Here is an 8,244-nt window from a genome sequence, read left to right on the forward strand (position 1 = left end):
AATGGTGAGTGCACTTCCATTGGACTCCCTTAGTTTATACACTGACTTTGAGAGACACAAACACAACTCATCTCTAGTTGGTTAATTCTACTTAAGTCTTAGGTTCCTCTTCAAAGTCTTCACTACAAATAAAAACAGTAAACAATGTCCCGTTTATTTGTTTCATAAGTTTTGAGCCATTTTATGAACAACTTATTGACTGCAATGATAAAGAACGGTTTCTAAAGTTCTCTAGAACCTTCATAAAAGAATGCATCAAACACAGCTAACAGTCTATACTAAAACAAGAGAATGCTCTTTGAAATACATAAAAGCTATCATATATAACATTTTTCATATACTTCCCTGATAAAGAAAAACACCCAATAAAATAAGCTCTCATTAGTTACATTTCTGATTTTTTCACTCTATGATTTTTTTTTATTTCTTTAAAAAAGCCAATTTCTGCCTTTTCACAAGGAATTATATATATGGAGGCAATTCCTTTGCTATACCTGTTCTTGTTTTTGTCTCTTACCTTCTATATCTAGTTAGCAGATCTACAAAAGCTTCACTGACTATTATTTGCAGTGGTTATTATTATTCCTAAGAGCTCAGTGAAGAAATCTTAATTATTTAGATTTTTTAAAATGTATTCTTTATTTTTCTTTAATGATTATTAGCAAGTGACAGAGACATTAAGAAAAATATTGATTTCATATACTTTGAGGTAACTGACTCAATTAAGAAAAGAATATAAAACCTGTACTAATAAAATAATTTATTTGTATTTAACCTAGCCACTAGGATCTAATAGGAGACTTTAACCTGTATCAACAAGAAAATATTCAGATAAGATGAAAGTTTCAAATAATCATATAGTGGTTTCATATAAACACCAAATATTAAGAAACAGATGATATGTGAATATTTTGTTTTCTATGCAAGTGTTTTGACACTCCGCCAAAACACTATTGTTTTTAAGTCTCTAGAGAACAAGAATGCTATCATACCATAAAGTATGTGTGCAAAAAGGAATGAAACATTGTCTTTAAAGATCAATCAAGTGCAGCAATTTTTGCTTCAAGATTCCAGACCCATCTTTTACTTTGCCAAGCAATAATTACATCATGAAACTTGAGTTAAGACACATTTGTCACCACTTTTGCAGCCTTTCTGTTAGAATAGCTTGAGAGTGATTATACTAATATATATTAAATCCTATAATATAGTTTTTAAAAATTATGCTCCAAGAAATACCTTATCTAACAATAGTTTAATCATTTCAGAAGACAGTTACATCAACATAAAATCATGCAAGTAATTCCTATAATCGACAAAACATGATACATCAATTAAACTGTTAAAACAGAGTAGACTTCACACATTGAATTAAAAACTCTCTCAAAAAAGTAGGCTGAAAGGACAAGATTTTCTGTTTTCATAAAATAAGCAGTTGAAATCAAACCCAGGATTTTTTCAGTCAAAACATTTGTGTCTGAAAAGAGCACCTTCAATTTATTTCATTTCTCTCTAATCTTTACAGATTTCAATTTTCCTAAATGTGACTTTTCTCCTGTTTGTAAACAAATAAAAATTTACATTCAAATACAATTATCAATATCCTTCATAGTGAAGACCCAGGAAAGGATGTTGAATTTGAAGTTGGTGATGCCCCAGAAAAAGTGGGGCCCAAACAAGCTGAAGATGCTGCCAAAAGCATAACCAATGGCAGTGATGATGGAGCTCAGCCCTCCACCTCCACAGCTCAAGAGCAAGATGACGTTCTCATAATTGATTAGGATGAAGAAGATTCTTCAAATAATGCTGATGTCAGTGAAGAAGAGAGAAGCCGCAAGAGGAAATTAGATGAGAAAGAGAATCTCAGTGCAAAGAGGTCACGTATAGAACAGAAGGAAGAGCTTGATGATGTCATAGCATTAGATTGAACAGAAATGCCTCTAAACAGAACCCTCTTACTATTTAGGTTATCTGAGCAGAACCAGATTGTTAGGTCCTTTGTTCCAAAGGGAAAAAATTGACACCAGTGACTTGAAAATGATTCTGCTCCCTTTGAAAGCATTCATTTTGCTAGAACTGTTAGACACATTGCAATATGCTGTATTGAAAGTGGGAATATAGTTTTAAAAACCCTTTGAACAAAGTGTGTGCATAACCAGTCATGAGATAAAACAACACAATGCATGTTGCCTTTTTAACGTAAATACCCTTAGGTATCATTAATAGTTTCAAAATATTGTGGTTTTGTAAAGTTGATACCTGGTTAAAAATATTATGCCTTTATTTTTGGCTAGAAGAATAATTATTTTTAGCCTAGATCTAACCATTTTCATACTCTTAACTGACTGAAACAGATTCAAAGAAGTATCAAGTGCTATGCATTAAAACTTGTTTTTAAATGTTAAATGGCACTATGTATATTAATGTAAAACAATGTTAATTTACTCAAGTTTTCAGTTTGTACTGCCTTGTATGTCTGTGTAAGAAGCCAATTTTTGTGTATTGTTGCAGTTTCAGGTTATTTATATTCGATGTTTTGTAAAACTCAACGACTATATTTATGGACCAAATAAACGGCATCTGCATTCTTGTTTAAAAAAATACAATTTTTTTGTAGGTGCTTCTCAGATTATATGCCCGTAATGAAGTTTTATAAACTAATATTTATAAACTAATGTTTATTACAAGAAAAAAAATTATTCATGCTACACTAAGATTTTTTATTTATTAAATTAAGAAATACAAAATACGTGTGATTTAAATAAATAGAATAAGTGCAATGAATAACTTCTATTTTATCAGTGAGGATTCACTCATAAAAAGGCACAACGTCAAAATAAATTCAAGAATATTCATTTCATAAATTTTGGGATGGAAAGGAAAACATGATTCTGAGATAGAAAGGGGGAAAACTCCTGTTGGAATTGCTTCTAATTTTATTTGAATTAAACTTATTATTTCTTTAAAATAAGAGGAGACAGCAATGCCAATACATCAAATACAATTATTAATTCCACAATTTCACACAATCCTACAATCCATATGTTGCCAAATAGTAAGTCAAAGATTTAAAGAAATTTATCATCAAGTCCCATACTTATAAAATCTAATTATTTAAGGCTTAAAATAATGAAATGAATATTAATTAAAAACAGAAAATAAAATCATGTTAGTTTTAAAAATTCTAACAATCACAACATGGGTTTGGTTATTATTTATGGTATTGTTTTCCCTCATACATACTTCAGTTGGCATTCATCTACCACCATCAACCTGAAAAACATACAATAAAGGAAGAGCTACCATTTTAGAACCAAAGGCTCAAGTCTTTGGCAAATTGTTCTCGTGCGTACTTTAGAAATCTAATTGGCAGAATATAGTTGAGACGATAATATTAATGCTCTAAATAATTCTACGATAGGATGGTATGTCAATGAATTGAAATACACCTGACTTTGTAAATTTGAAAACTTGTTTTCTAATAAAAGAAAATTATTTTTATTTTTAATTTTTGTGGGTACATATTAGGAGTATACGTTCATGGGATACATGAGATAGTATGATATAATCATACAATGCTTAATAATCCCATCAGGGTATATGGGGTGTCTATCACCTCAAGCATTTATCCTTTCTTTCTTTTGCAAACAATCCGATTATACTCTTTTAGTCATTTTTAAATGTACAATAAATTATCATTTACTGTAGTCAGCCTGTAATGCTATCAAATAACAGATCCCTTTCATTCTAATTTTATTTTGCACCTATTAATCATCCTCACTTCCCCCTCCCCTTCTGCTACCCTTCCCAGTCTCTGGTAACCAACATTCTACTCTCTAACTCCGTAAGTTCAAATATTTTAACTTTTAGCTCCCACAGATAAGTAAGAACATGTGAAGTTTGTCTTTCTGTGCCTGGCTTATTTCATGTAACATAATGACCTCCAGTTCCACCCATGTTGTTAGAAATGACAGAATCTCATTCTTTTATAAGGCTGAATAGTACTCCATTGTGTACATGTGCCACATTTTGTTTATCCATTTCATCTGTCGATGGACACTTAGGTTGCTTCCAAATCTCAGCTATTGTGAACAGTGTTGCAATAAACATGACAGAGCAGACATCTCTTCAACATACTGATTGCCTTTCTTTAGGGTATATACCAAGAAGTGGGATTGCTGGATCATATAGTAGCTCTAGTTTTAGTTTTTTGAGGACCCTCCAAACTGTTTTCCATACTAGTTGTGCTAATTTACATTCCCACCAATAGTGTACCAGGGTTCCCTTTTCTCCACATTCTTGCCAGCATTTGCTGTCTTTTGGATATAAGCCATTTTAACTGGCGTGAGATGATACCTCGTTACAGTTTTGATTTACATTTCTCTGATGATCATTGATGTTGAGCACCTTTTCATATGCCTGTTTGCCATTTGTATGTCTTCATTTAAGAAATGTGTATTCATATCTTTTGCTCATTTTTAATCAGATTTCTAAATTTTTTTCCTCTGGAGTTGTTTGAACTCCTTATATATTCTGGTTATTAATTCCTTGTCAGATGAGTAGTTTGCAAATATTTTCTCCCATTCTGTGGGTTGCCTCTTCACTTTGTGGGTTGTATCCTTTGCTGTGCAGAAGCTTTTTAACTTGATGTGATACCATTTGTCCATTTTTGCTTTGGTTGCTTGTGCTTGTGGGGTATTACTCAAGAAATCTTTGCCCACTCCAAGGTCCTAGAGTTTCCCCAATGTTTTCTTATAGTAGTTCCATAGTTTGAGGTCTTACATTTAAGTCTGTAATCCATTTTTATTGGATTTTTATATATGGTGAGAGATATTTGATTTTTATATGTGGTGAGAGTCTAGTTTCATTTTTCTGCATATGGATATTCAGTTTTCCCATCACCATTTATTGAAGAGACTATCTTTTCCCCAATGTATGTTCTTGGCACCTTTGTCAAAAATGGACTCATTATAGATGTATGAATTCTGGGTTCTGTATTCTGTTCCATTAGCCTAAGTGTCTGTTTTTATGGAAGTACCATGCTGTTTTGGTTTCTATAGCTCTGTAGTATAATTTGAAGCCAGGTATTGTGATTCTTCCAGTTTTGTTATTTCTACACAGGACAGCTGTGGCTATTGTGGTTCCATATAAATTTTAGGATTTTTTTTCTGTTTCTGTGAATAATGTCATTGGTATTTTGATAGGGATTGCATTGAATGTATATATTGCTTTGGTTAGGTTGAACATTTTGATAATATTGATTCTTTCAATCTATGAATGTGGAATATCTTCCCATTTTGTGTGTGTGTTCTTTTCAATTTCATCAATGTTTTATAGTTTTCATTGTAGAGGTCATTTATTTGGTTAATTTCTCGGTATTCTATTATAACTGTAGCTATTGTAAATGGGATTACTTTCTTGATTTCTTTCTCAGCTAGTTCATTACTGGTGTACAGAAATGCTACTGATTTTTGTATATTGATTTTGTATCCTGCAAATTAACTGAATTTGTTCATCACTTCTCATAGTTTTTTGGTGGTGTCTTTAGGTTTATCCAAATATAAGATCATCATCTGTAAACAAGGATAATTTGACTTCTTCCCTTCCAATTTGGGACTTGCTTTCTTTCTTTCTCTCTTTTTCTTTCTTTCTTTCTTTCTTTCTTTCTTTCTTTCTTTCTTTCTTTCTTTCTCCTTTCTCTTTCTTTCTTTCTTTCTTTCTTTCTTTCTTTCTTTCTTTCTTTCTCTTTTCTGATTGCTCTAGCTAGGGCTTACAGTACTATATTGAGTAACAGTCATGAAAATGGGCATCCTTGTAGTGTTCCAAATCTAAGAGAAAGGTTTTTCACTTTTCTTCATTCAGTATAATACTAGCTGTGGGTCTGTCATATATGGTGAAAATTGTTCTTTATTTGAAGCTAAAAAAGAAAAAAGTGGGCTTGAGGGTAGTAAAATTGGGTCATCTGTGACTTTATTGCTGATTTGGTATTTTGAATTATTGCACAGGTGAAATAAAATATTCCTCACAAATATTTAGTGGGATACTAGCTTAGACTAAAAAAAAATTATATAATTACTTTGTGTTAGTAAATGGAAAGGATATAATTATGAGATAATTTAAATAGAAGCTTTTCTACCTGACACCAAAATGGTGCTCTAAGAGTACTGTAGAACTTGCCTCCAGAATTTTGTGATTTTTGGCCTCTAGTGTGTAGCTTTCCACCCTGATTTTATTAAGTAATATTTTATTAATTAAAAGAAGCCAATGTAGTATACTAAAACTGAGTTCAATGTAAAGTGAATAACTAAAAATCATTTAAAGTGTTCAAACATTTATCCCTGTTTTCTATTTCTTGAATTCATTCTCTAATAATAAATTCTCTTGGGATAAAATGTGCTCTCTTGTCCTGTGCAATGAGTTATGTCAAATCATTCTATTCAAACAGTACTACGTTTTATTAATATGCTTCTAGGCAAACTGCCAAAGAAGAAAAACAGTTCTAATTTTTAAATACTCCAGACAGCTTATTATAGCTTAGGCTGAAATACAAAACTAAGGCAGGCAGATCAAGCACACCTGCATTCCAGCGTGCACTTTTATATGGCTTTTCTTAATTCCAAGAGATGTATTTGATTAAACACATTAGCAGAAATAATAACACTGCTATTAGTAATTTGCTATTTGGATAAATCTGCCTTTAAAATAAGCTAGACATGCATACTAAATTCAATTCGCCATTGAATTTGGTTATTTATATACCTAATGCCATATTGCTGTTTGACCAGGCTCTTTCTGCTTTGCAAAGAAGAATCTTTACCCATCGAAAAACATGAACTTACGAGGATAAGAAAGTCTAACGGAGACAACAGGGTCATATTAAAATGATTTGTGGGTTTTTTTCTCCTGCTTCTTTATTCTCATAGGACCATGATTATATAGTCTTCCTTTTAATACATGCACATAAATAAACATATTCCAAATGGTATAAGATGGATTATACTGCTGAGAACTTTCTTACACTTTTTAGCTTGAAGAATCCAGGAGAATACCACATACGAGATGCAAATAGATAGATTTCTAACACCCAGCAGAGAACTAAAAGTTTTAAGATACCCATGTTTCTCAATTAAATTTTATCAGCATATGAAAAAAAAACAATTTGAAGATTCTCATACTTGTTTTTTCAGATTTGATTATCTACAATACCAAAATACCTCAAATGGTTACGAATTTCCCCTTTCAAATAGTTCTGTTAAGTATCATTAAATATTTTGTAAAATACATTTTAGGTTCCTAAGTGGGTTAAATTTACATTATTCATCCACCACGAAGAATAATGAGTAATTATTATCTCTTTCTTGCCCGAAAGGAGAGTTAGTTCCCAGAAATGAAATCTTAGTTAAGTTTTGCTGTATACCACTTCCAACACAAATTGCCCACCACAGATTGAAACTTGGCTCTGTATGTAAGAACATGTCCTGTTTGAAATTGCAGTAAGATACAACATATGGGAAAAAATGGAGCACTTGGAATAACTTGGCAAAATAATTTAGAAAATGAAATGTTATAAAATGCAATGTATAAGTAATGTTTTCTCTAATGATCATTTAAAGATGCAGTTATAACAAGACATTCTTTTGCTCTCTTCTTTTTATTCTCTTATAGATTTACAAAAATGACTTTCTGCACAGAAGCTGACCTATTTGCTCATGCCTTTCCCACCTGTTTTGAAAAAGTCTAAGAAAAACATACATGTATATATATTAATTTACTCAAAGTTGAAATACACATGCTTACTCTTTCTTAAGAGAGGTCTAATTGTTGAAATATTTCATTTCTCAGAAACTTAGTGTAAATATTTTCTGAGTGAGCAATGAAGCCAGTAATAAAATATTCATAAATGGAAATATTATACTTATTCAAAACCCATTAATTATTTTAAAGCTGTATAGGATCATATAAACATGTAAAACTTGTTCTAATAAGCAAATAGTCAAATGAAATATGTTTCAATATCTAAAAAGCTCCACTAATTTTTATTATCTTCCTCCTTTTTTAATATAGCATGCACAAAAGGGAGAAAGAAATTTAGGAGCAAAAATTATGCTCCCACCTTTTATATATGAAATTTATTTTTATAAAGTTATTCACATGACCTGGAATTTAAGCTGCTATCTTTCCCTAGAAAAGACAAAGGCAAACTGAGAGAACCATTCCTTTTTGTCCTCCACTGTCAGGTAACCT

At 31.4% G+C, this 8,244-nt stretch overlaps 1 pseudogene; it reads left to right on the plus strand.

Annotated features, from left to right (window-relative positions):
• LOC105739567 overlaps positions 1-2,243 on the plus strand; it is a 78,904-nt pseudogene extending 76,661 nt beyond the window's left edge.
• The last annotated feature ends 6,001 nt before the right edge of the window (positions 2,244-8,244 follow it).

Source organism: Nomascus leucogenys, chromosome 3 (genome assembly GCF_006542625.1).
Source record: "Nomascus leucogenys isolate Asia chromosome 3, Asia_NLE_v1, whole genome shotgun sequence".
Taxonomy (NCBI): Eukaryota; Metazoa; Chordata; class Mammalia; order Primates; family Hylobatidae; genus Nomascus; species Nomascus leucogenys.